We start from the raw sequence: 26,686 nt of genomic DNA on the forward strand, positions 1-26,686 counted from the left end.
TCTTACATTTAGATCTGTGATTTATTCTTCGTTACTTTTTGTGTAGTGTGTGAGAGAAGAGTTGAGGTTAATTTATTACTATTTTTTGCATATGAGGTCCAGTTGTTCTGGCACCATTACTTGAAAATCATATTCTTTCCTCATTGAATTGTGTTGGCATCTTTGCTGAAAATCCATTGATCGTATATGTGTGGTCCAGACTCTACTGTGTTCCACTGATCTGTATCAAAAACACACTGATTTGATTATTGTAGCTTTACAATATGTTTTAAAATCAGTTAATCAAGTCTTCCAATGTTATTCTTCTGTTTCCAGAATTGTTTTAGTATTCTAGGTCTTTTTCATTTCTTTTTTTTTTTTCTTTTTGAGACAGAGTCTTGCTCTGTCGGCAGGCTGGAGTGCAGTGGCACGATCTCGGCTCACTGCAACCTCCGCCTCCCAGGTTCACGCCATTCTCCTGCCTCAGCCTCCCAAGTAACTGGGACTACAGGTGCCCGACACCACGCCCAGCTAATTTTTTTTGTATTTTTAGTAGAGACGGGGTTTCACCATGTTAGCCAGGATGGTCTCAATCTCCTGACCGCATGATCTGCCCGCCTTGACCTCCCAAAGTGCTGGGATTACAGGCATGAGCCACTGCGCCCGGCCGGTCTTTTTCATTTCTATATAGATTTTGGAATCAATTTGTCAGTTTCTGTAAAAGTGCCTTCCGAGATTATGATTGGGATTGTGCAGAAATCATAGATCAGTTCAGAGAGAATTGGCATTTTAACAACATTCAGTTTGTTAGTCTATAAATACCATGTATTTCTTCTTTTATTTAGGTCATTAAGTTCTCTCAGCAATGTTTTGTAGTTTTTAGTGTCAAGTCTTATACATTTCTTATCAAATTTATCCCTATTTCATATTTTTGAGGCTATTTTAACTGATAGTATTTAAATATCAATTTTCATTTATTTTTGTTGGTATGTATAAACATACTTGATTTTTATATATAGATTTCATATCCTGAAACCTTGCTAAATTTACCTATTCTCTCATAGCTTTTTTGTTAATTCTCTAGGATTTTAGAATCAGCTTGCTTGATTCTAAGTCATGTTGTCTGGAAATATGACAGTTTTACCTCTTCATTCCAATCTGTATGTTTTATGAGTTTTGGAGAAAATCAGGATTTTAGAACTTCTTGGTAGACCTTTGGAGCAGATGTTAGATTCTCTCTTACCAGAAATTCTTTAAAAATCAAAACAAAAGAAATTATTAAATCCTCTTCTCCGTTTCTTTTTTTTTTTTTTTTTTTTTTGAGACGGAGTCTCACTCTGTTGCCCAGGCTGGAGCACAGTGGCGCGGTCTTGGCTCACTGCAACCTCCACCTCCAGGGTTCAAGTGATTCTCCTGCCTGAGCCTCCCAAGTAGCTGGGATTACAGGTGCGTGCCACCACGTCCGGCTAATTTTTTGTATTTTTAGTAGAGACAAGGTTTCACCATGTTAGCCAGGATGATCTCGATCTCCTGACCTCGTGATCCACCCGCCTCGACCTCCCAAAGGGCTGGGTTTACAGGCATGAGCCACTGCGCCCGGCCTTCTCCATTTCTTTATTAATTCAGTGAACATTTAGTACCCACTGTATCAGACACTAGTGATTTTTGGAAGAGACGGACATACAAACAAATAATTATAATTTAACAAGTAAGTGTAATAAGTGCCATGGTAGTTATGATACAGAGTGTGCTGGGAATTTAGAGGCAGGACCGTTCAGAATCTGGGCAGTGAGATGATCTCTGTAGACCCTGCTGTTCTGGAAGGGTATGACTGCCTGAGGAATACTTGGAGGTCATTGATAAGAAAGTATTTAAACTGAGCTATCTGGGGAAGTTCCACCTCTTCGCCATCCTGATTGTCCATATTTGCTTTATTATTATGGGGAGTCTGAAAGGAATACATCTTTATCAATAGTTCTTCTCCTTCCTATTTTCTTTTTTAAATCTTAATGGTATGGCAGCAGCCTTAGCTTCTAGCCTTAAATCTCACTAGTCTGGATGTGGTGGGGTGTGCCTGTAGTCCCAGCTACTTGGGGGCTGAGGTGGGAGGATCGCTTGAGCCCAGGAGGTGGAGACTGCAGTGAGCTGAGATTGTGCTACTGCACTCCAGCCTGGATGACAAAGCAAGATTCTCTCTCAAAATAAATAAATAAATAAATAATAAAAACTCTATTATGGAAAATTTCAAACAAGAGTAGGATGAGATAAGGAACAACAGTTATCAACTCATGCCAATTTCATTTTGTCTACACTCCTACATACCCTTCATCAGATTATAAAGCAAATCACAGACATTTTATCTGTAAATTTTTCAGTATGTATCTCTAAAAGATGAAAACGCTTAAAAATACAGTCACAATACTGTTACCACACACACAAAATGAACAGACACCAAACAACCTAACAACAGAGAAAAATAATTTTAAAAACAGGAATATTAGGCTGGGCACCGTGGCTCACGCCTGTAATCCCAGCACTTCAGGAGGCCGAGGCAGGTGGATCACTTGAGGCCAGGAGTTTGAGACCAGCCTAGCCAACATGGTGAAACCCTGTCTCTACTAAAAATACAAAAATTAGCTGGGTGTGGTGGCAGGTGTCTATAATCCCAGCTACTCGGGAGGCTGAGGCAGGAGAATCGCTTAAATCTGAGAGGCGGAGGTTGCAGTGAGCCAAGATCGTGCCACTGCAGACACAGCAATAGTCTGTCTCAAAAAAAATAAAAAAATAAAATAAATAAAAACAGTAATATTAGAAGTAGCTCCCTTTTGTTGCTTGCTGACCATGTGCCAGGCCTGTAATGGGTGCTATGGGTGCCTCATTCAGTCCTCACAATAGACACCTGGGGGTTTAGGTCTTATTTGTGATTGGCTGGGTAGTCTGACTCCTGGCAAGCGTTTTTCCTACTGTTCTTTCGTTGTTTCATTACGGATTAAAATCTTAGAGATATCCACAAACTCCTGGTTTATTTTTAAGACTGCAGTAGTCATCACATCACTCTTCCAATCCCCGTATTGTGAAAAGGTATCTCTCCCCCTCCTCAGTTGAGAATTCCCAGAGGGCAGGGACCATAATAGCAAAGTGACTGGCACCTGGTGGAAATTCAGTAAATGTTTTTGATTGGGTGAATGAGTGTATCTGGCTCCCCCTGGGAGACACGCTTGTTGGGCCAGGTCGCCAAGAGTCCCATGGCTGACCTTCCATCCCAGTGCTTCCTCCTCCAGTGGAAAGAGGCACTAATCCACACATGCCTGTACTGCATGCAGTAAGGCCCTTCAGGATATTGTGACCATTAGCAGACACACACTGCGCATTACTGAGGACCTAGAGTGTAATTATGGCAGTAGACCTTCAGGCTGCAAAGATGGATAAGACAATCCCTGCCTCAAGTAGCTCAAAGACCATTAAATAGATGACCACAGTGCAAGATGAATGCAGTGATGGCGATGTGCCCTGTGAGTTAGGAGCAGGGTAAAGATAACCCAGCCAGGGGAGGAGAGTGGGGTTGCTTGTTTGTTTGATAAATACTCATATAGTACTTATGTACCAGGCACTGTTCTAAGAACTTTGCACATAATAATTCCTTTAATCCTCATAACAGCCTGTGAGCGTCCCCATTTCGTAGCTGCGTATAATGAGACAGAGCATTAAGCACCTTACCCAAGTCACACAGCTGGTAAGTAGTAGAACTAGGATTCAGATCTAGGCAGTGTGGCCCTAGGTTCTGTCCTCTTAACCACTATATCAAGCAGTCTCTGAAATTCCTGAAGTAGAGGGGAAAATGAGAAGCATAGACAATTTGTATCAAATTGTCCAGGATGTATTGTTTAACTGGCTATGTGGTCAGAGAAAAGGAAGAGTCAAGATTGATTGCCAGAATTCCTACCTGGGGGTTGAGAGAATACAAGAGGAGGACAGAGGTGTGGTGCATGGAGATGAGTTTGTCAGTGTGTTGAGTTTGAGCATCTATTGGCTGTGTTGTCCCCTAGAGAGTTCCATATGGAGCCTGAAATCTAAGAGAGACTGAAGGCTGAAAACAAGAATGAGAGTCCGCATTGTTACAAAAGTTAGTTAAAAGGAGAGTACACACTGTCTCCTAAGAAGGAAGGGTAGGATAAAGTAGCAAGTCTGAAAGCAAGAGGAATCAACATTGTTGCATGCAGAGAGAGGTCCAGTGAGATGAGATCTGGAAAAGAAAATGCTCTGAACTTCTCAGTTGAGGGGCTGTTGGTAATCTTACTGAAAACAATCTCATCAGAGTTCTAGAGGCAGAAGCCAGATTGCAGTGGATTGAGGGGTAAGTGGGAGGTGAGAAACTGGAGACAGTCGATGTAGACGACCCTTCCCAGGAGTCTGGATGAGAAGTGGAGAAAAGAGATTGGTTGATTGGTAATAGCTAGAGGGGATTGTTGGGTCAAGGAAATATTTTTTCTTTTAAGAGAGAATTGGATCACTTTAGCCCAGGAGTTTGAGGCTGCGGTAAGCTACAGTGGCACCACTACACTCCAGCCTGGACAACAGAGCAAGACCCTGTCTCAAAAAGAGGAGAAAAAAAAAGAGAGAGAGAGAGAATTGAATAAATTTATGGGCTGAGGAGGAAGAGCCAATACAATTAGATCTTGAAGATTTAGGAGGGGCATGAGTGAGATTTGAGCTTGAACTAGAGGGAAAAGGCTAAGATGAGTGTGAGGAGCTTGTAGGTAGAGGTAGGAAATTGAAGAACAGTGCTTAAAGGCTCCAGTTATTTTTATGTGGTAAGAGGCAATACAATCTAATGATAGGGAGAGGGTGGGCTTTAAATATGGAGGCTGAGGAGAGCTGTAAAGTTTTAGCGTTGTGGTGGAAAAGGTCATGGAAACACTAATAAAACCGTGATTGGAGGCACCAAAGGCCTCAGCAAGGCTGGAGACCTTGAGTCTGCATGTTAGATCACACAGCAGTGTGATTTTTCCCTAGCTGAGTGCAGCTAACAAAGTAGAAGTAAAGCCCGAAAATGGGAGCTTTGCTCCAGTGCTAGTTTGTTGGACAAATTTGATGGGAGGACTGGGGATACAAAGGAATCAGGACTGCTGCCTTAGGTGATCAGCTGTGGAATTCAGGCGAAAAGGAAGAGAAGCTGAGAGGACGTTGATACCTGGGAGGAAAATACAAGGGTCTGGTGATGTCACCAAGAAGAGCAAATGTGGTGAGACCAAATGTATGAGGGGAAACTGGAGCCTGTGTTTTTGAAGGTGGAAGTATTGTGAGCAATGTCAAGATTCAAAATGTAGTTCTGGGTGTGAGTAGTGGAGGTGGGGATGGGAGTGAAAGTCATGAAAATTAAGGGAAGAAAAGGAACTCAAAGTGGGTTGAAGGAGAGACACCCATAAATGGAGATTTGCTATACAGAATGAAAGGTGTTGTAATAGAGGGAGGGAGAATACCAAGTAAAGTAGGGGCCAAAAGGAAGGTGTGAGCAGCCATGCTGGGGGAGAGGTAGGGAAATGCTTCACCAAGAAGCATTAATGTTTGAGGAATTCATAGGGGCTTGAGGAATAAGCAGGAGTTTTTGCTAGGCATCCAAGGAGTAGGCATGGTGAGACATGGCTGTGCTACATACAGCAGCACAGGGAAAACCTAAACTGCCTTTGAAAGAAACCCACCCACCGGAGAAGGTTCTTGGTGTGTGTGTGTGTGTGTGTGTGTGTGTGTGTGTGTGTGTGTGATAGTGGGGAGTTATGAGCAGTTGGGGACAGACCCAAGTACATGATGGAAGGGAAATGGAATTCAGCCCTGCAAGTAAACCAGATTTCTATACAATAGAGCAATAGTGGCTAGAGGTCTGGCAGAGGTAGTCAGTTGTAGGCATCCAGGACTAGATAGCAGAGCAAAAGATGAGGAGTCCACCTGAATATTAGCCTGTCAACTTCATATACCTCCTCTTCCACATCACTGCCCTGTCAACGCCCCCTAAAAAGTACCCTTATCTAAAGACCTGCAGCGACTTTGCACCAGACAAGGAAGGGAAATCTGGCTTGTGCCCTATTTTATTTTTCTCCCTGAGACCTAGCTATAATGTTTCTTCACGTACATTGACAGTAAATTTTGTTGAATGAATGGCCAAGAAATGATGAGGATGGCGGTGATGATGATTGCAACTAAAACTTATATAGCATCTACTACACACCAAGCACTGTTCTAAATGTTTTTCAATACTCAACAGCAATGCTGTGAAGTAGGTACTCTTTTTATCCAGAGTCAACACAGATGATTTAGCAAAAATACTGAACTAATACCTAGACAGAGAAACTGCTTACTTTGGATATATGGGCAACAGTTACCCACTCAGAGTAGAGAGTAAGGAAAGTAGTGTCTTCTGAGAATCTCTTATGAGAGTACTAGGAAGGACGTTTTCTTCATATCTGTAAAACCAGAAAAGCATGGAAGTGAAGGGCTGGTTCTTTGTTCATTTTGTTTGTGTTATCGTTTTTTTTAAATATATTGCACATATCATAAAATTCATCCATTTAAATTATATGGTTAAGTGATTTTTAGTATAGTCACAGTTGTGCCATTATCACATCCTAGTTTTAGAATTTTTCAGTATCCCAAATGGAAACCCTATGCTCTTCCCTTTCCTGCTCCCCACTCCTTCATCTCTGCCCCAGTTAGCCATTAATCTACTCTCTATGAATTTGCCTATTCTGAATATTTCACATACATGGATTCATATAACATGAAGTCTTTGTAACTGGCGTCTTTCACTTAGCATAACGCTTTCACGGTTCATCCATGTTGTAGCATGTATCAGGATTTCATTCTTTTTTTAATTGCCAGTTAATATGTTATTGTGTGGATATGCCATCTTTTGTTTATCTGTTAATCAGTTGATGGACATTTGGGTAGTTTTCTACTTTTTGGCTTTTGTAAATACTGCTGCTATGAACCTTCATGTACAAGTTTTTGTGTGAACACTTTTCACTTCTCTTGGGTATATACCTAGGAGTGGAATTGCTGGGTCATATAGCATATGTGTGTTTAACATTTTGAAGAACTGCGAAACTATTTTCCAAAGTGGCTGCCCTATTTTACATTCCCACCAGCAATGTATTAAGCTTCTCATTTCTCCACATCCTCACCAACACTTGTTATTTTCCATTACTTTTGTTCTAGTCATCCTAGTAGATGTAAAATGGTATCTCATTGTTGTTTTGATTTGCATTTCCTTAATAACTGATGATATTGAGCCTCTTCCATATGCATACAGGCCATTTGTATGTCTTCTTTGGAGAAGTATCTTTTCAGATCTTTGCCCATTTTTTAATTGTGTTGTCTTTTTATTGTTGATTTGTAAGAGTTCTTTATATATTCTGGTTACAAGTCCCTTATCAGATATGTGGTTTGCAAATATTTTCTCCCATTCTCTGGGCTGTCTTTTCACTTTCTTGATGGCATCCTTTGAAGCACAAAGGTTTTTTATTTTGATGAAGTCCAGTTTTTATATATTTTTTCTTTTGTTGCTTATGCTTTTGGTGTCATATCTAGAAAACCACTGCCTAACTCAAGGTCACAAAGATTTATTCCTATGTTTTCTTCTAAGAGTTTTACAGTTAGGTCAATGATCCATTTTGAGTTAATTCTTGTATATGATGTGAGGCAGGGGTCTAGCTTCATTATTTTGCATGTGGATATCCAGTTGTCTTAGCACCATTTATTGAAAAGTCTATTACCTCTCCACTGAATTGTCCTGGCACTGTTGTCAAAATGAATTGACCCTAAATGTGAGAGTTTATTTCTGGATGTTCTGTTTTATTGAGCTATGTCTATCCTTATGCCAGTCCCATACTGACTTGCTTACTGTAGCTTTCTGGTAGATTTTGAAATCAGGAATTATGAGTCCACCAACTTGATTCTTTCTCAAGATTGTTTTAGCTATTCATTTTCATATGAATTTTAGGGTCAACTTCTCAATTTCAAAAAAATTGAAATTTTAATAGGGATTTCATTTAATCTGTGGATCAATTTGTGGAATGTTGCCATCTTAACTATCTTAAATCTTCCACTCTGTAAACATGGATGTCTTTTCATTTAATTGTTTTCTGTGATATTTTATAGTTTTTAGTATACAGGTCTTGCACTTATTTTGTTAAATTTATTCCTAGATATTTTATTCTTTTGCCGCTATTAATATGGGATTGTTTTCTTAATTTCATTTTTGTATTGTTCACTGCTAGTGTATAGAAATACAATTTTTCAGTCCAAGTATGGTGGCTCATGCCTATAATCCCAGCACTTTGGGAGGCTGAGATGGGAGGATCGCTTGAGGCCAGGAGTTTGAGACTGGCCTGGGCAATGTAGCAACACCCCATCTCTACAAAAAATTTAAAAATAAAAATTAGCCAGGCTAATTATCTACTTGGGAGGCTGAGGTGGGAAGATCCCTTGAGCCCAGGAGTTTGAAGCTGTAGTGAGCTACGATCACACAACTGCACTACAGCCTGGGTGACAGAGCAAGACCCTGTCTCTTAAAGAAAAAAAGAAATGCAATTTTTCATATGCTGATCTTATATCCTGCAGCTTAGTTCTAATTTTTTTGTGTGGGCTCCTTAGGATTTTCTGTATGCAAGACCACATCATCTGTGAAAGGAGAGAGTTTTACTTTTTCCTTTTCCATCTGGATACCTTTTATTTCTTTTTCTTGCCTAATTGCCCTGGCCAGAACTCCCTAGTTCAACATTGAATGGAAGTGGCTAGAGCAGACATTCTTGTGTTTTTAAAATTTATTTTATTTTTTATAGAGATGGGATCTCGCTGTGTTGCCCAGGCTGGTCTCAAACTCCTACGCTCAAGCAATCCTCCCTCCTTGGCCTCCCTAAGTTTTGAGGTTACAGGCATGAGCCATCACACCCAGCCCAGATATTCTTGTCTTGTTGCTGACCTTAGGGGCAAGCCTTTCCCTGTTGAATATGATGTTAGCTGTGGGGTTTTCATCTGTTTTTGAGGGAAGGGTGAGATTGAATTTGATAGGTGCTCCAGGCAGCAGGTTCATGTTGAGAAGAAAGCAAGAGAGGTTCAGATTGAGATTCAGCTGATGCATATTGAATCGAGTGTGTGAGGAGAATGAGAGCCTTTTTACATTGGAATGAAGTGGCAAATAATAAGATTACAGGTCCTGGATATCTTAGTGTCTTTCAGCGTTTCCAGCCAGGTAGACTGGCTTTACCCTCTATAGAAGTTTTCCAGCTAGCTTAGACTAGCTCATGAATCTGTGTTAGTAAGGAGTCCTGTGTTTAGATCAAATTATGGTTCAGAGTCAGGTTTAGAATCCAGGAGAAATAAAAGATAAGTATGCATCCCTTGTGGGTACCCTTTAAGAGCCTAGCTCAGTACCACCAACCTTAGGATAGCTCTCCTTGACGAGTTCCATTTTCTGATGACTATGTTTATTACTCAGTACATTCTGTGTACAGTTGGCACTTTGTGGATTTGGACTTAACTTCTCTTATTTGTACATTGCACAAACTTAAGTCTGTTTTGCCTGTGTCTCCTAACTCCTCAAGATTGTATGTTTCCCAAGGACAAGAACCATGCCTGCACCTTAATATATGCCTCAAATGTCAAAGCATTTCTCTGTACCAGTAAATAGTTGTTAACTGTTGATAAGGGTAAATGTGGTCATAAATACAAAGATCTCTGAGTCATTTGGGAAGCATATTAAGTATAAGTCCATTTTATACTGGATAAGCAGACTTTTCATAGAGGTGAAGATCCCCTAAAAGTCATGATGTTAAGATGTGACACAGAGACACTTGGGTTTTTAAAAATGTGCAGAGACATTCATACTAAACTGCCCCCTAGGATTTATTTAGTTTCATTCTTAATTATCTACAGGTGATATACTGGGCAGTCTGACTTTTTACTTCCCATGGACCTTATCAGCATCTCTGCTAACCCCTACTCCTGAGTGCAATCTTGTAGTTCAACAGTAGCTAGGAGGAAAAGCCTTTGAAAACAAATCCATGGCTTGCCTTTTGTTCCTTTCCCCACCTTGTGAAGGAATGAAGTAGGACTTAGGAGAACAGCTCCCTTTGGATCCCTCTCAAAGGTGATACCATTGGCTCCCAGCTTAGAGTAAGAAGCTCTGAGAAGTTGAATGAAGGGTGAGATAGAGATGCTGAACCCATTCTTCCAGCTTCTTCTAGTGTTGTTATTTCCAGAATGGCCAACACCCCTACATTGATACATAAACACATTCCAAGGCCTTGTGTAATAGAAAGTTCACCGTCCTCCTGGAATAGGAGCCCTGGGTTCTAGTTCTCACTCTGCCACTGGGGGAAAATCCAATTAAAGTCTGGTTTAGTCAGCTTGGGTCACCATAGACTGGGTGGCTTAAACAGCAGACATTTATTTCTGGTAGTTCTGGAGGCTACAAATCTAAGAGCAAGGTGCCAGCATGGTCACATTCTGGTGAGGGCCCTCTTCCTGGCTTGTAGACGGCTGCCTTCTCACCGTGTGCTCACATAGCCTTTCGTGTGTGTGTGTGTGTGTGTGTGTGTGCGTGCGTGCAAGCTTCCTGATGTCTCTTCTTAGAAGGACACCAACCCCATCATGAGAGCCCTACTCTCATGACTTAGCCTAACCCTAATTACCCTCCAAAGGCCCCATCTCCAAATGCCATCACATTGGAGGGTGGTAGAGCTTCAACATAGGGATTTTGGGGGACACAAACATTCAGTCCATAACAAAGGCTGTAGTCCTTAGTTTCCTTGTCTGTGAAATGAGAGTGTTGAGATGCTTTCTAGCCTTTATCATTTATAATTCTGTGAGATGTAGATTTGCATTATTTTCGAGTTTGAGTTATATGAAATGTTTCCCCCTACATTTTCTTGGGCAACTGAGAACTGAATAGGGCTAGGTTTAAATAGAGTTAGGCTTATTCTTTTATTTAATAAGCATTTTTGGAGCATCTATGGTGTTCCAGGAACTGAACTGTTGTAAACATTGGAGCTGTAACAGAGAACAAAAGAGACAAAAAACAAAAACAAAAACAAAAAAAAAAACCTTTGCCTTCTTGGAGCTTACATTACATTCTAAACAAATTAAGAAAGTTATTTGTTAGATATTACTGTGTATTAGATAATATGGTTACAGAGACAGAACAGGAAGTATCAGGAATGTGGGATTGCAATTTTAGATAAGGCGGTCAGAGAAAAGATCACCTTAGGTGGTATTTGTGTCAAGAAGGGAGAGAGAATGTTTAATTCTGTGTGGCCAGATTGGAAACTGAGACCCTGCTAGGGAAAGCGCCTTAACCAAAAATCGTACGGTAGCCTTGTTCTTCCTCCCAGATGCTGACAACTCACTTCTGTGTGCACATACTCCTCCCCCCGCCGCACAACCCCATCATTCTGTTTTGTGCCAGACACTCTACACTAATTAATGATTTCACAGCCCTTTTATAAATCTCAACCTAAGGACTGTAATAAGAAGTTCCATTGAACACCCCTGCTGCCAGTACTGCCTGAGTCTGGGAAGTCTGGCTGGCTTAGAATCTGTACCAACCCCTGAGACAATCTGATGTTTAAATACTGTGATGCCCTTTCTCCCCTTTTCAATGCTTCTTACTCTCTTTTGCTGGTTTCTCTTTCCTTTTTCCACATCTTTCCATATAACCATCTATCCCCAGCCATTTTATTCTCTCATTCTCTTGCTCTTCCCTTTCTTTTGTAACTTCCACATTTCCTCCTACTTCTTTGTTTTTGTTTTTTCATCTCATGTCTGTATTTATTCTATCTCTAACTCTCCTGTTTTTTCTCCTCCTTTCCATCCTGTCATTCCCTTGTGCCCTGAAATGTATGTGGAGAACAGGTGTGACACAGGTGAGGAGTTCTCTTCATTTACCCAGTCAGTCATGTCCTGGTACCTCTGCCGCCTCCCCCTAACTCTGTGCTGCCTGAGCATGCAGAACCCTTGAGGGGAGAGATTCTGACACAAGTCAGTTAGAAAGGGCTACCAACCTTAGCCAGCCTGGCCCTGCAGGAGCCACCCCTCACTAGGCCTGTGGCACAGAGCTCATGCTGCTGTTCTCAGGGTGCTTCACTGGGGCCCTTCATCTTCTGGCTCAGGCTCCTGGCACATTACACTTAGTGTATTATGGGGGTGGCATCACATACCAGTCAAATCGCTAAAGGTTCAGTGTGATCCAGGGAAGGAGGTGCCAGCAGATGGTGAAACTTTTCTCAGTCTCTGCCTTTCTGACCTGAGCCCTATCCAATTGTCTGGAAAGCCAGATCTGCCTGACTTCCCATGCTGTTACCAAGAACCAAAGTATTGAGCCCCAGGCCAGAGCTGTCTTCTGCACCAGAGGGCACACAGGATCAGAGAGCAATTCTCTTCTTGTCCTCAGAACCCTTTTTTTCTAAGCCCAGGAAAGAGAGAAACTAGATTCTACCCATTTCTACCCTATGATTACGGTGCTTTTGGTGGAATACATCCTAGGTCTCTCACTCCCTCTCACAGTCCCACTCTGTCTTCAAATCAGAGTCAACTTCAGGATTGGAAGGAATCTTGGCAGTCATCTAATTAAACTGGCCCTCCGATTCTTAGCCCATATAATTGTGTGATTCCATCTTGGATAGCTCCACTTTCTCTTTGGCTATCTGGTCTTTTAAATTTGTGATGTGTGGGCCAGGTGCAGTAGCTCATGTCTATAATCCTAGTGCTTTGGGAGTCTAAGGCAGGAGGATCCCTTGAAGGTCCAGGAAGTTCAAGACCAGGCTGGGCAGCATAGCAAGACCCTATCTCTACCAAAAAAAAAAAAAATAGATTTGTGATGTCCTGGCTGCCATCAATTGTCAACTGATTTGCCACACAAGTGGATTGAAGAATGCTGTGTGTAGAAACCTATATTTTACAGTGAATGTTTTATGTGTATGTACATATACACACATGCCCATGCAAAAACATGTTTTTCATCCAACTGGCCAGCAGAGGAGAATGCAAAATTTCAAAAATGGGAGATATACTCTTTTCTTTCAAGGAGTTTGCAGCTTAGTTGGGGAAACCAGAGATGTAGAAGTATATTGATCTAAGAATACCTAGAAAAGGGTGTCAAAACAAGTACCCTTTAATATAGAAATCAGGTCTCTTTAGAATGAACTCCAGGGAAAGTTCATATTTTTGGTCATACTGAATGTGTGAAATATAACTTGAAATAAATGGTTTGAATGGGTTTGTGTTGACTTTTTCACTTTGATTTTGTTGTAAGAGACTAAGTAGCAGTACAAGAATAAATTTGTGAGGATTGAAGTTAGGAGAGGCTAAATCAAGGAAAGCTTCATGGGATTAATGCGTTTTAAGTAAGGTTTTGATGGAATTGGGTGAGTACCAGAACTGTTTGGGGGCATTTCTCAGTCTGCTCTGTCAACCAGAATTCTGGGGGTTCTGAATGGCCTTGAGAAACTGCCCTGACAACCTTCAGTTCTGACCTCTGAGCTGTCGCTGTTCAAAAGACCTTTAGGATGTTGAAGTCCACTTCCTATTTGAGATGCCCCTCCATCCATCTTTTGCACTATCCAACATTAACTTCACCTCCTGAAAGTCCCTAGAGGTGATTCCAGGGAACCCAGACCCTCTGAAGGCGGTCAACATTATGGGGGTTGGGGGGATGCAGCCAGCCCTGAGACCACTGGGAGCTATAAGGGACAGCATTCTCTTTTTAATGGTGGGTATAAGGCAGTCATCAAACCAAGCTGAGCAAATCCACTGCCCAAGCAACGGGCAGTAACACAGGAAGGAAGAAGGGAAGTACTATACAAAGTGTGAGTGTGCTGGAGTTTGAAATAATGGGAACATCAGCCCTACATTTCAGAATAGAAGAGCAGCATATTTAGAAACGAAGGCAAGGCCTGGCATTCCTTCCTGTTAGCGAAGATTATTAGAAGGAGCTGTGAGAGGGGTAGATTTTCTGCAGGACCTCTCTATGATCTTGGGAGTAAGAGTTAGAGTCCTAGATTCCTTTGGCCTTCTGGGTGTCATCATTTCCACATCCTGTCTCCAGCCAAGGCTCTCCCTTTCTGGAGAGATTGAAGTTGTTGTTTCCTATTTCACAGGATTCCTTTTATTTTTACGTTTGGGGGGTCTCACCCAGGGAATTCCTTCCTGATGTCATCTTTGTGGGATGTAAAGGAGGGAATGAGGGGAGGGGCCCCAAGAATGTTTCTCTTTCTGTGAAAGTTTTTTTCAGCTCTTACTGCCATTCAACATTACTTGTATCCATGAGATGGCTTCTTTCCTCCCTCACCCCACCCGTCTTCAGTTTCCTGGAAATGGAATGGGGGCTGAAAGAGAGAAAGGATGGAAATTCCCATTGCATCTCTCTCGGCTATGCAGTGGTTCAGATGGGGTTTTGGTGAGGGGGGTTGGGAGAAGTAGAAAGATGGAGTCAGCCCTGGAGGGAGAGGCCAGGAGACTGCTGAGCTGATGGTATGGGCCTAATTACTCCCTGCCTTGAGCTTGCCTGTAATTGTGGTTTCTGGGAGCCAGCACGTCCTGGAAATCTGCTGGCACAGCAGAGATTTGGGGTTTCCGCCTGGGATGGAGTTGAATTTTCCACTTGGAGCAACTTGCCCAGCCCCCATTTTTGGTTGGGGAGCAGAGTGAATCCTTAAAGCTCAAAAGGAGCGATTAGGATAGTGGTAGGAATATAAGGCCTTCCTTTGGAACTGAACGAGAGGTTGTATGCTCTGAAATGCTAGACATTTTTGAAAAGTTCAGAGAGGCGGCAGATAGCAGGACCTGGTAAAGAGTTGTATGGTTAAAGTTAGAATGTCAACTGTGTCCCAAACCTAGGACAAGTGATTTAATCTCTTTAGACATTAGTTTCTCCATCAGTGATTTGATTTGAATATGTGTCTTTTCTAACAAGGATGTCCCTTAAGTCATAGGTAGAGAAACGCTAGATGAATACAAGGGAGCAATTTAAGCCCCCCTTTTCCCATGGTGGTGATAAAAATAATAGCTAACATATTTTAAGCACTTAATGTGTGCCCTGTGCTAAACGCTTTAATGAATTCTACCATTTAATCTCTTAACAATCCCGTGTAATAGTTACTTCTGCTATAGCTAAGGGAATGTGGGGTTAAGAGGTTAAATATGTTACCTGAGGTCATGGCCCCAGTGAGTGTCAGCATCAGGATTCTAAAGCCTGTGCATTTGGCCAGCAGACGTATAAATAGTTGTCTGCACTGCATTTTACTCGCTTGTGTCAGGAAACACTCAGAGCCAGGCTGGCTTAGTGAGGCTGGCTGTTGGATTTGGCATCAGAGAATCTGAGTTCAAGTCCTAGCTCTGGCTCTCACCAACCCTGGGACCTCAGGCAAGTCCTTTATCTTCTCTGAACCTGTTTTCCATTCATGAAACATATTTTCATAGTTGTTCTGAGGGTTAAGTGAGATACTATCTGGCACAACACCTGCTACTCAGCAGATGCTTAGTGTATGTTAGCAGAATCTGAATTTGAATGAGGGGAATTCGAATAAGTGGCATAGTATAGACTCAAGCAGCCCAGTCCCTGCCCTCCTGAATTTGTGATCTGAGGTTTTAGAACACTGGCATAAGTTAAGGATGTATCTATGGCAAAGTCAAATGGATGGTGAGGACTCTCTCTAGACAGAATGCAAAGCATTAGCAGAGTAAAGGCTCTGAAGCTAAAATGCTTGGGTTCATATCCCAGCTTCATCTCACTTACTGGATGCATGAAATCAAGCAAGTGGCTCAGCCTTTCTGTAGCCCATTTTCTTATCTGTAAAGTGGCAACATTAATAGTGCCAACTCATGAGGTTGTTGTGAGGATTAAATGTAATACATAAGAATGGCTAATATGAATAATCAACAATCAATCAATAAGGAATTCTTACTGAGTGCCAGGCCCTGGCCTGAGCATTTTTTGCATGTTTTAAATAATTTAGTCCTAACACTCTCATGAAGTAGAATCCTAACATTCTTATGAATTCTCTCTATTATTATCCCCATTTTATGGATGAGTAGTCTGAGGCAAGAGATTAAGTAACTTGCCTAAAGTCACACAGCTAATAAATGTCAGGGCCAGCATTTACATCTGGGAGGGGAACTCAGGAGCCTACATTCTTGTCTCAGTAAGTGCTTTAAGAATTTGCTAGCTCTTATTATTATCATCATCATCATGAGTTCCCATTTATCAATCAGTCACAAGAATTTACTAAGAGTATATGCTTAGCACTGTGTTAGTTATTGCAGGCTCTATCAACAAAGTATATGTGACAGGATTTCTGCTTGTGAGGAGTTTATCATCTAGTTGGAGTGAGATATGAACAATATGGATGAAATGATTTGATAACAAGTGCCAAATAGCATAGTATGGACTCAAAATGCAGTAGAAATGGACTTAGTTACTGAAAGGATCATTGGGTAAGTTGGACTAGTTAGGAAAGTTTACTAGAGACAGTACTACTTGAATTCAGCCTTAGAAAAGTGGGCTGAAGGGCAAGGTTGGGCTGTTTGGAGCACTAGAGTTTGGGAGGATTTAGAATTTCAAGGTTGGTCATTCAGCATTCAACAAATTTCTGTTGAGTGTATCTTATGTGCCTCACTCGATGGAGAATGAGATCCAAACTGATTGCTCAGTCGCTGTTGTTTCTCTCCTGGCCAATCCAGGTTCATTTCCTGGAGATTGTGTTTTGTGGACTAGCAGTTTCCCAGTTGAAATGCTAGTATTGCCCTGTTCGAGGTGGTCCATTGTTGATGTAATAAAGCCTCATTATCATGTGATTTGTGCCTGGATAGAATCATTATATGTGTCTAGGTCCTGGAAAGGAACTGCAGGGACCACATGGTTCATTCATCTCTTCCTCTCTCCCATCATTTCACCGCCCCGCTTCCCAATCCCATACATGCACATGCAACCACACTTTTTGCTTAGGAGAAATGTAAGGCCTAGAACTAAGACTATAATCCAAATATTCAAACCTTTAGGATACTTTATTTAAACTGTGCTGCGTGAATTGTGAGTCAAATTAAGTGCTGTAGGACAAATGCCTACCATTTTTGTAAACCTACAGAGGGAATTATAAGCCCATATCCCAGTGCCAACAATTTTTGTCTTTCTAACACCCCTTTCACTGTTGTGCAAGCCCCTCAGTATCAAAGATGTAATTCAGTAGAAAGAGTGTAAGAGACAGCAACACTTGCTGGAAGTGGTAGGAGCCACTGCTCTAAAAACCACTTTTCCTCCCACAGAATGGTCTGGGAGATCCCCAGTGGAGAGGGCACCCTCCGTTTGTGTGATCTAGATCTGCAAAGTGCCTGCATAGCCAGAGCCAATGGAGCATTCTTTTGGTTTGTGGCCTGCCTATTGCACCTCCTATCAGGCAGCTACATGTTGAGTTTGTTGCTTGGGGTTGTCTTTGTCATAAACACAGTGGCTAATGTTCTAGTGGTCCAAGGCCCATTAGTCAATGTGAGGGGATGGAGTAAACAACAGAGAGATCCAGAGTGGATCCTGGGTAATGAAACTGTGGCGAGAGCTGCAGGGATCTGGCTACTGGAAAACTTGACTCTGATTTTCTCTTGGCTGGCCTTCTGTCAGCATCCTAGCCAACTATGTATATCAAGTATACTTTGTAGAGCTCAGTCTATGGGTTGAGAGACCCATTTTAGGTTGTTGGAGACTTGATGCTAAAGAAACAAAAAAATAGAAGATGTAAGTCTCTCCTTCAGAACAGGTATTTTATTAAACAGATCACACGGTAGAATACGTGAGTTTCTTTTAAAAGCAGTACACAGGCAGGGATCTGTGATGATAGCATAAGTCAGATGCTTAAGGGCCAGGAGATGTAAAGAATAGAAGTGTCATCATTCGAGAGTTCATTGAGGAAGGCTTCCTCAAGGAGGGGAGCTTCTGCACAGGTTTTAAAAGGGTAGAACAGGAATTTCCGGGGGGACCTGGAATAACCTCCCCTGTCTGCACGCCCTTCTTTCTTCTACTTCTGGCAGGGCTTCCTGAAGTCACCAGCCAAGAATGTGGAGGGTATGGACTCAGCCTGTGAAGCTCTGGCCCCCCTCCCACTTCTGCCCCCCATTACAGCTGGGAGCTTAGGTTGCCATGACTCAGTTTGCATCTACCTGCAGTTACCTCAGCTGAAGAACAGGTTGCCTACAGCCTGCCCAAGGAAGGGGATTGCAAAGACAAGCAGACCTCATACCGTCAACTCCCATTACTTCCACAAGTTACCCATTTGATGGTTTAACCTCAGTGGTTTTAAAGTAGAACACTAACTTTCCTCTGCCACCCAGTACTTTCCTATCGATGTTGGTATGAACTCAGGGAAAGGGAGCTAATTTAAAATCCACCTTAAGAAAGTAAATTAGAAAGGTGAATCTTCTGGGCCAAATGACACACTTTTAAAAAGCAAAATGAAGACTTCTTGGATTGGCCATTATCCTGGGTACCTGTTTTATGGTTGGTCCTTTATTTGTGCCAATAATCAAAAATCGACTCAAGTAACAACTCCGTTTATACAAGGTATAAAGTATGCCTTCTTTGAAGAAAATCCAGTCTTTTGAGAATTTATATTTAAGGTATTATCACTTTCATGATGATTTACTTCAGAACATATTTACTTATCTTTTCAGGAAAACATTAGGTAAAACAAGATATGCCTGTAGGGCCGGGCATGGTGGATCATACCTATAATCCAAGCACTTTGGGAGGCCGAGGCAGGTGGCTCACTTGAGGTCAGGAGTTTGAGACCAGCCTGGCCAACATGGCAAAACCCCATCTTTACTAAAACTACAAAAATTAGCCTGGCATGTTGACACACGCTATAATTCCAGCTGCTCAGGAGACTGAGGCACAAGAATCACTTGAACCTGGGAGGCGAAGGTTGCAGTGAGCTGAGATCGCACCACTGCACTCCAGCCTGTGTGATAGAGTGTGACTGTCTCAAAAAAATTTTAAAAAGATACTCTTGTCGAGTGGTTTTAGGATGACAGGTAATTTAATTATCACAGTGCCCTGCAAAAAGTACAAGGCTTGGTCTTCCCATCTTACTGTTAAGAAAGCTGAGACTGAGAAGTGGTGTGGCTTGCCCAGTGCCACACAGTGGCTACGATGTGGCGAGGAGGAAACCTCATTCCACAGATGGAGGCCTTTCCCTTCGGCCCTGGCAAGTCCCTGTGACAGATGCTTGTTCTTTATCTTGCAGGTTCTAGGTTCTGCTCATCTCCTTTGCCCTTTGTTGAAAACCAGGAAACTCAAATGAAAATATACTTATTCATCTTGTAAATATCACCAATGCAGACACAGAATTGCTTCTAGATCATGGTTGGTGATGGTGTCTGTTGTTTCTTTTCCAGTTGAAATGAATTTGGCTGTGGCCTGCCCTCCCTTTATTCTTTAGAGAGAATCTTTCCTTTCCAGGCTAGGGATGTAGTTCTGCCTGGGTGCAAGACCTGATACGCTGAAGAAGAATTATAAGGGACAAAGAATCAAGCAGAATTAAGAAAGGACGTGAGATGACCTAGCTCAGCTCCCTCATCGTGGGGATGATAGGGCCAAGGCACAGGGAGAGGAAGCTGGGACTTTGGTATCAGACACACTTGAACTTGTGTCCTGGCTCTACTATTTAATAGCTATATGGCCTGGGGCGACTTATGTAACTTAGCTGAACCTCATTTTCCTTATCCGTAAAGGAAAATAACACTGTTATCTCACCAGGTTGTCAGGATTAAATGAATGCCTGTAACACATGTTTATTATATGTAATTTTCTTCTCCCTTTTCAAGGATATATAAAAAGATAAGGGCAGAGTGGGTCTAGAACCCAGATGTCTAGGCTGCCAGCTGTCAGTCCTGTCCTCTTGTCAGAAGGGCCCGCCCCCTCCCTCCTGCTGGGGCAGCCTCCATGATTTCCCTTCCTGTGGCTTTGCTCTCCACCCCTGACTTCTACTCCTGATAATCAGATCTTGGATCTTCCTGAAAGTTGCTTTATGTTGTCTGGAGTTGCACAGCTAGTAAATGGCAGAATTAGCACCAATATCTAGGTCTCCTGGCTTCCTCTTGATGTCTTGAGATGCTATTCTTTTCATTGAACATAAGTTTGATGGAGGACTCCGTGACAAAAGCAAATAAATATAGGCTAAACATAATATTCGGCAGTAGATCATCTAGGAGATCTTAGGAGATCTGTAAAATGGTTGCATCCATATTAGATAACTCAAGACTTGATTTTGTGTTTCAAGGCAGGATGTGCTTGCTTTGGCAGTAGCTTACTAATTGTGTCTGACTTAGGGCTTCAGCAAAGAATAGCACCCATTTTTAAAGTACTGCAGAGTGCCAGCCATTGTACTAGATACTGTACTTACATTACACCAATTCTTAAAACAGCCTGATAGGATAGGTGGCTAGTATTCCCATTTTGTAGATGAGAAAACTGAGGTTCGCAGAAAATAGTTTGCTCTCAGTCCCACAGATGGCCAGAGGCAGAGCCAGGCCTGTTCTAACTCCACACTTCACCACACTGCTCCTCAATATCAATGTAAATTCCTGGGCATAGCTTCGGCATTGAGCTTTTTCTGAGAAATATGTGACAAATTGGATAAGTCAGATGTGAGCTTGTGCCAATACCTATGCTGATAGAGCCTGCAAGGCTGATGGGGTGTTGGGTTCTGAGTGGAGAAAAGGGTGCACAGCCTAGGGCAGTGCTGGATTGTTCTCTACTAAGGGGTGAAGATGGTGCCCTCAGAGCCGGGCTCTGCTTCCTTTCTGGGAGACAGCTGTGCCTCTTTACTCTAGGACTCACAGTCCAGCGAACAAGGAGAGAGGTCGACAATGTGGAAGGTGCTTTTGCAGAAATATATACCAGGTGCTGTGGGAGACAGAAGTTCCTGGAGGGTTGACTCTGGGCAGGCTTCTAGTTTTCTTTGACTGTTCTGAAGGGCAAGGAGGTCTCACCACTGGAGAGAAGGTGGAAGTGTGGTGCAGCTGTGGCCAAAGGAGGCCAGACCAGTGCTGTCCAATAGAAAGATAGTGCAAACCACATGTAATTTAACATTTTCTTGTAGCCATAGTAAAAAAAAAATAATAATACAGGTGAAATTATTTTTAATGATATATTTCATTTAACCCAATATATTCAAAATACTCTAATATAAAAAGTTATTGAGATATTTTACATTCTTTTTTTTTCACTAAAACTTTAAATCTGATGTGCATTTTATACAGTGTATTTCAATTTGAACCAGCCACATTTCTGGTGCTCTTAGCCACATGTGACCTGGGGTTCCTGTTAAGACAGTGCAGGGCTAGAGGGTACTCCCAGTGTCATCTCCTAGTAACCCACTCTCAGCAGTCTGTCCCTCACCTGTGCTTTCTAGTGCATTCCACGCATCGCTGTCTTTCAGGTGCACATCTGCTCTGCCACAGCTGGTGTCTGGGCCTCCAGCCTTTCCTCCTCCAGGCCACTCTAGTCACTGCAGTCAGACTTATCTTTTTAAAGGCTAAACCTGATCCTATTACTTCTTCGAGAAAGCCTTCAACAGCTCCCCCATCTGTAAATAATCAAATCTATAATCCTTAGATACCGTTTAAGGCCCTCCATAACCTGTCTTTTTCCCTCCATCATACTCCCTAGCAATGATATGTTACTTTAGTATTTGCAGAACCTTTTGACATACTTTATCCCACTTAATTCTCACAGCAGCTGTGTGAGATAGGTAGGACAGGGTAGGTGAATTATAAGGCTCAGAGAGTTTAAGAGAGGTTCCTGGCTGGGCATGGTGTCTCACACTTGTAATCCCAGCACTTTGAGAGGCTGAGGCGGGAGGATTGCTTGAGCCTAGGAGTTCAAGACCAGCCTTGGCAACAAAGGGAGACCCCATCTCTACAAAAAAAAATTTTTTTTTAACTAGCCAGATATAGTGGTGCAGACCTGTAATCCCAGCTACTTGAGAGGCTGAGGCGGAAGGATCTGATAAGACCAGGAGCTGGAGGTTTCAGTGAACTATTATCATACCACTGCACTCCAGCCTGAGTGACAGAGCAAGACTTTGTCTCAAAAAAAAAAAAAAAAAAAAAAAAGAGAGAGAGAGGTTCCTAAGCTCAGCCAGCTAGTAAGTGGCAGAATCAGGACGGAGACCCTTGTCTTTTTAATTTTATCTCTTGTTACACTCCTTGTTGTGAGATCCATCCCCTTTTCTCCCATATTGCATTGACAGCCTCCCCAGAGTCCCTGTGTCCTCCCTCTGCCTTCTGCTGCTTCCTCCCCTAGAATGTCCTTCCACAGCATAGCTACCTGTCAGAATTCTCCCCTTCCTCCAAGGCTCTGGTTAAAGTCCACCTCCTCTCTGATTTCTTCTTTGTCCATCCCCTCCCCAAATCTAGTTTGTAACTACCAACACACTTTAACATGCAGTTTCTTATTTAGTTGATGCCTCACTGTCTTATTTGCAGAATTCAGTTGTAGCAATCTGGGGCATTGAAGAATTTAGGAGCTTAAATAGTTCTTACAGGGTCGCCAGTGGTACTCCCCGCCTAAGTCCATAGAGAGGCTAACACCCTTCTAGTTTATTAGTCTTTGTTAAACCTATGAAATTATGAATTTAATCCTAATTTATATGCATTGTGGAGGTCACTCAAAAATGTTTCTCTCAACAGCTGTGATAAGTATAGGCTTATTTTGATGTCTAAAGATCTGTTACCTATATCTGATTTCATCGTCCAACACATATTTATTGAATATCTACTATGTCCTGTGTTCTGGACAAGTATACATGAGAACAAGATACACGAAGTTTATCATTAAATGGGAAAAGAGCAGATATTTTAAAAAGCACCCAAACCGGCCGGGCACAGTGGCACATGCCTGTAATCCCAGCACGTTGGGAGGCTGAGGCTGAGGATCCCTTGTGCCCAGGAGTTTGAGACCAGCCTGGGCAAGATAGTCAGAGCTCATCTCTATTTAAAAAAAAAAAAAAAAAACAAGCTGGGCAGCTACTCAGGGAGCTTAGGTGGGAGGATTGCTTGAGCTCGAACCCAGGGAGTCGAGGCTGCAGTGAGCCGTGATTGCATCACTGCACTCCAGCCTGGGCAACAGAGTGAGACCCTGTCTCAAAAAAAAAAAAAAAAAAGAAGAAGAAAAGGCCCCCAAACAATAGTGTAGTTACTATTGAGTTAGGCACATTACAAAGGTACATTTCAGGGAAACTCAACACATTAAGTGTCAGAGAAGGCCTCTCTGAGAAAGGGACACTTAAGCTGAATGCTGAGGAATGAGTGTGGGTTCCCCAGGCCAAGGTGGGAGAGAAAGCCCCTGAGGTTGAAATACAGTGAGTGAGAGGGAGGGTGACCAGATACACAGCTTGAGAATAGGCATGAGACCTCACCCAAGGACCTGCTAGCCATGTGCAGGATTTGGAACTTCATGCAAGGACAGTGGGAAACCACGGAAGGGTGTATATCCTCTAATTTCTCTCTTTAAAAGATCACTCTGTGTGTAAGAATGGGTAGGGGCTAGAGTAGACATGGGGAGGCCAGTTCTTCTAGGTGAGAGATGATGGTCTCTTAAATGAGCGTGGTGGCAGAGAGGGGGAGAAGAGAAGTAGGTGGATTTCAGAAATGTTAGGAGGTCATATCACTAGGACTTGTCAATTGATTGGATTTGCAGAGAGATGTCAAAGATAATCTCAGATTTCTGGCGTGAGCAAGTGCACGGCAGTGTTTTACTGAGGAGGAAACATTTGATCAGGAGCAGGGCTGGGGAGATTGATTGCAGTTTGACTGTTGTAGCTTTGAGGTGTCAGTGAAGGTGATTTGGTCCTCGCAATTACCCTTTGAGAAAGGTAGTATTACCTACATTTGTTATTGGGAAACTAAGGTTTGGAGAGGTTGGATGACTTGCCTAAGACTACATAGCCAAGAAAGGGCTGAGCCTGAGCTTGTGCCAGTATTTTGACTCCTAAAGCTGTGCTTTTAAAACCATACCACATGTCCTGTGTGCTGAATATTCGATGTTGAACCAAGCTAACCAACCTTCTCAACACACGAGTTCTCTGCCTCCCTTCTCCACACACACCTGTCTGCCAAGTTGTCTGCTCTGATAGTCAAACAAATCCTAAAATCTCTTCTTGTCTAAGACCTTCATGAAAGTAGAAAGGTGAGGTTTACTGGCCCTGCCCTACCTAGAATTTGAACACCCTGGGGGTATTTCTCACTCACTCATTCTAGTTCTGTTCCCCTCACACCTGACATTTTTCAAGCATAGCTCACCTACTGTACACCTGAAAAAAAAAAAAAACACACAATAAAACCATTTGCAGAGGGCTTTACACTTTCAAAGCACTTAATAAATATTATCTTTTTTGCCCTCACATCAGCCCTGGAAGAAAGAAAGTATGTATATGGTCCTTCAGCTAACATTTTTGGAGCGACCCTCACTATGCACCAGGCACTGTGCTGGAACTCAGCTGGTGATACAAGAATGAATAAGACATGGTCCCTGTTCTCAGGGGCTTAAAGTCTAAAAGAGATGACAGACTAACAGATGATATCAATATGTGTTCATTTTGCAGATAAGAAAGATGATAGACTGATGATAGACTCAGAAATTAAGGGACTTGTTTCAAGAGTTTCTCCAAGTTATGGTCCTCTGAATAAGGAATGGCTTGGGCTGCTTGTTGAAATAGATTCCACACCACAGACCTGCTGAATTGGATCCCTAAGGGTGGGGCCTCAAGTGATTCGTATGCTGCTGGATAGCTAGAAAGTGATCCAACTGAGGAGTGAACCTTCTCTGGTGCACTGCCAGAGACCATTTGTCTATTCTCTAGTTTAAGAGATGAGGGAACTGATGCTTATAGATCAGCAGCGGTTGTCTGCAAACAGCCGTCTTTCCTCATAGCCCTTACTGTAGGGATGTGCAGGTCTAGGACGGTGTGTTTGCCAGCCTCAGACCAGAGGGAAAATTCTACCCGGAGGCAGAATCCATAGAAAGTTAGGGTGCCAGGAGCCTGCTGAAAACTCCACCCTGGGAGATAAGGGAAACCAACCAGTAAGACCAGGTCAGAGTTCAGTAAGTATGGACTTTATCTGGAGCTAAGGTCCTGGTAGGGTGTCTCTTTCCTGGTTTATTGCTCTTGTCTTTAGGGAAGGGCCCAGGAATATTACTTTGCCCCAGACTCAGGAAAACCTAGCTCAGCCTGTGTATAGTGTGCTTTTTTTATCTTTCTCTATCCATCTATTTTATGTATGTGTATTATGTATTTATATACATATATAGCATATGTGTATTATATATATCTTTAATCATGTCATATATGTATATATTATATGTGTGTGGGCACATGTGATGTATATATGTGTATATGTCTGGAATGTGTGTGTATGTATGTAAAAGAGAAAATAAAGACCAAACAAATCTACATGTGGCATATACAGGTCATATAATTTTTTATTTAGGAGCACAGACCTTGAAGTCACACCAACTTTATGCACATCTTAACTTCATTTATTTAACCTCTCTGTTCACACACTGGAAAATGGGGATGTACTACCTGTTTCACCAGACTTTTGTGAGTATTGAATTAGATAAGGTTATATCAAGTGCTTAGCACAGCACGTGGTAAGTAGTAAGAACTTTATCATTATTACCACAGAACGTGGATGTTCTAGGCCTTGTCCTCATTTACACATTTGTGATGGGGTAGGCGTAAGGGTGAGTAGACCAGGAACCTCCCATTGACAGATGGAAAGGACATGATGTTATTTGCTTATCTTTGTTTCTTTAAACTCCAGAAGCCAGTCCTGTTTGGCCACCTTAAGTTCGAACTCGTATACTTTGTAGGGGTCTGAGTGAAGCAGTGGGCAGTGTAAGCTGTGGGCAGTGATGACTGGGAAAGGTAAGACATGCCCATCTGGAGAGGGCTGCCACCACTCATTTTCAGCTGATTGTCTCTATGTGAGACCGTAAGCTCGAGGATGCCAGAACTTCTGACTGACCTTTCAAGAGAAGTCAGAAATCTGTATTTTATTGCTTAGCAACTAACTTTTAAAATATATATATATATACACACACACACATATATATACACATTCACACACAGACACACCGCAGACCAACAAAAAGGATATGTGGGCTCTCTGGAAGGTCACCAAGCATCTCCTTGCTTTGTCGCCCACCCTGTGGGCTGGGGTGAGGAGCATGTGGATGCATAGTTAGAAGGCACCTGCTCTGTGCCTTGTGCTGCACTCAGGCATACCGGGAAGTCCACACTGCAACCTCTGCCCTCCAGCAGATAGGCAGGACTGACGCACCAGGCCACAGGGAGCCTTGGAGGAGGGGAGAATGTGTGCGCCAATGCGGGCTGCATTGTAGAGAAGAGGAAGAGTTCTGCGAGTTACTCTACAGATATTGTAAGTGAAAAAAGCAAAGTGCAAAAAGGGGATGATACTACCTGTTGTGTAAGGAAGAAAGGAAAATAAGAATATGTATAGGTATTTATTTAGTTTTACAAGAAGAAACACAGCAAGGAAACCAAAAACAAATGAAAATGATTACTTGGGGAATGGGGAGAAAGAATAGGTACACTTCTGAATATACTTTTAAAATTTCATTTTGATTTTTCAACCATGTAAATGTTTG

General features: G+C 42.3%; 1 protein-coding gene across 20 annotated transcripts in view; it reads left to right on the top strand.

The window, feature by feature from the left end:
• Nucleotides 1-26,686, top strand: part of ARHGEF11 (Rho guanine nucleotide exchange factor 11) — a 112,075-nt gene that overhangs the window by 28,541 nt on the left and 56,848 nt on the right. The gene's annotated exons all lie outside the window — the stretch shown is intronic.

This window comes from Pan troglodytes, chromosome 1 (assembly GCF_028858775.2).
Source record: "Pan troglodytes isolate AG18354 chromosome 1, NHGRI_mPanTro3-v2.0_pri, whole genome shotgun sequence".
Classification (NCBI taxonomy): domain Eukaryota; kingdom Metazoa; phylum Chordata; class Mammalia; order Primates; family Hominidae; genus Pan; species Pan troglodytes.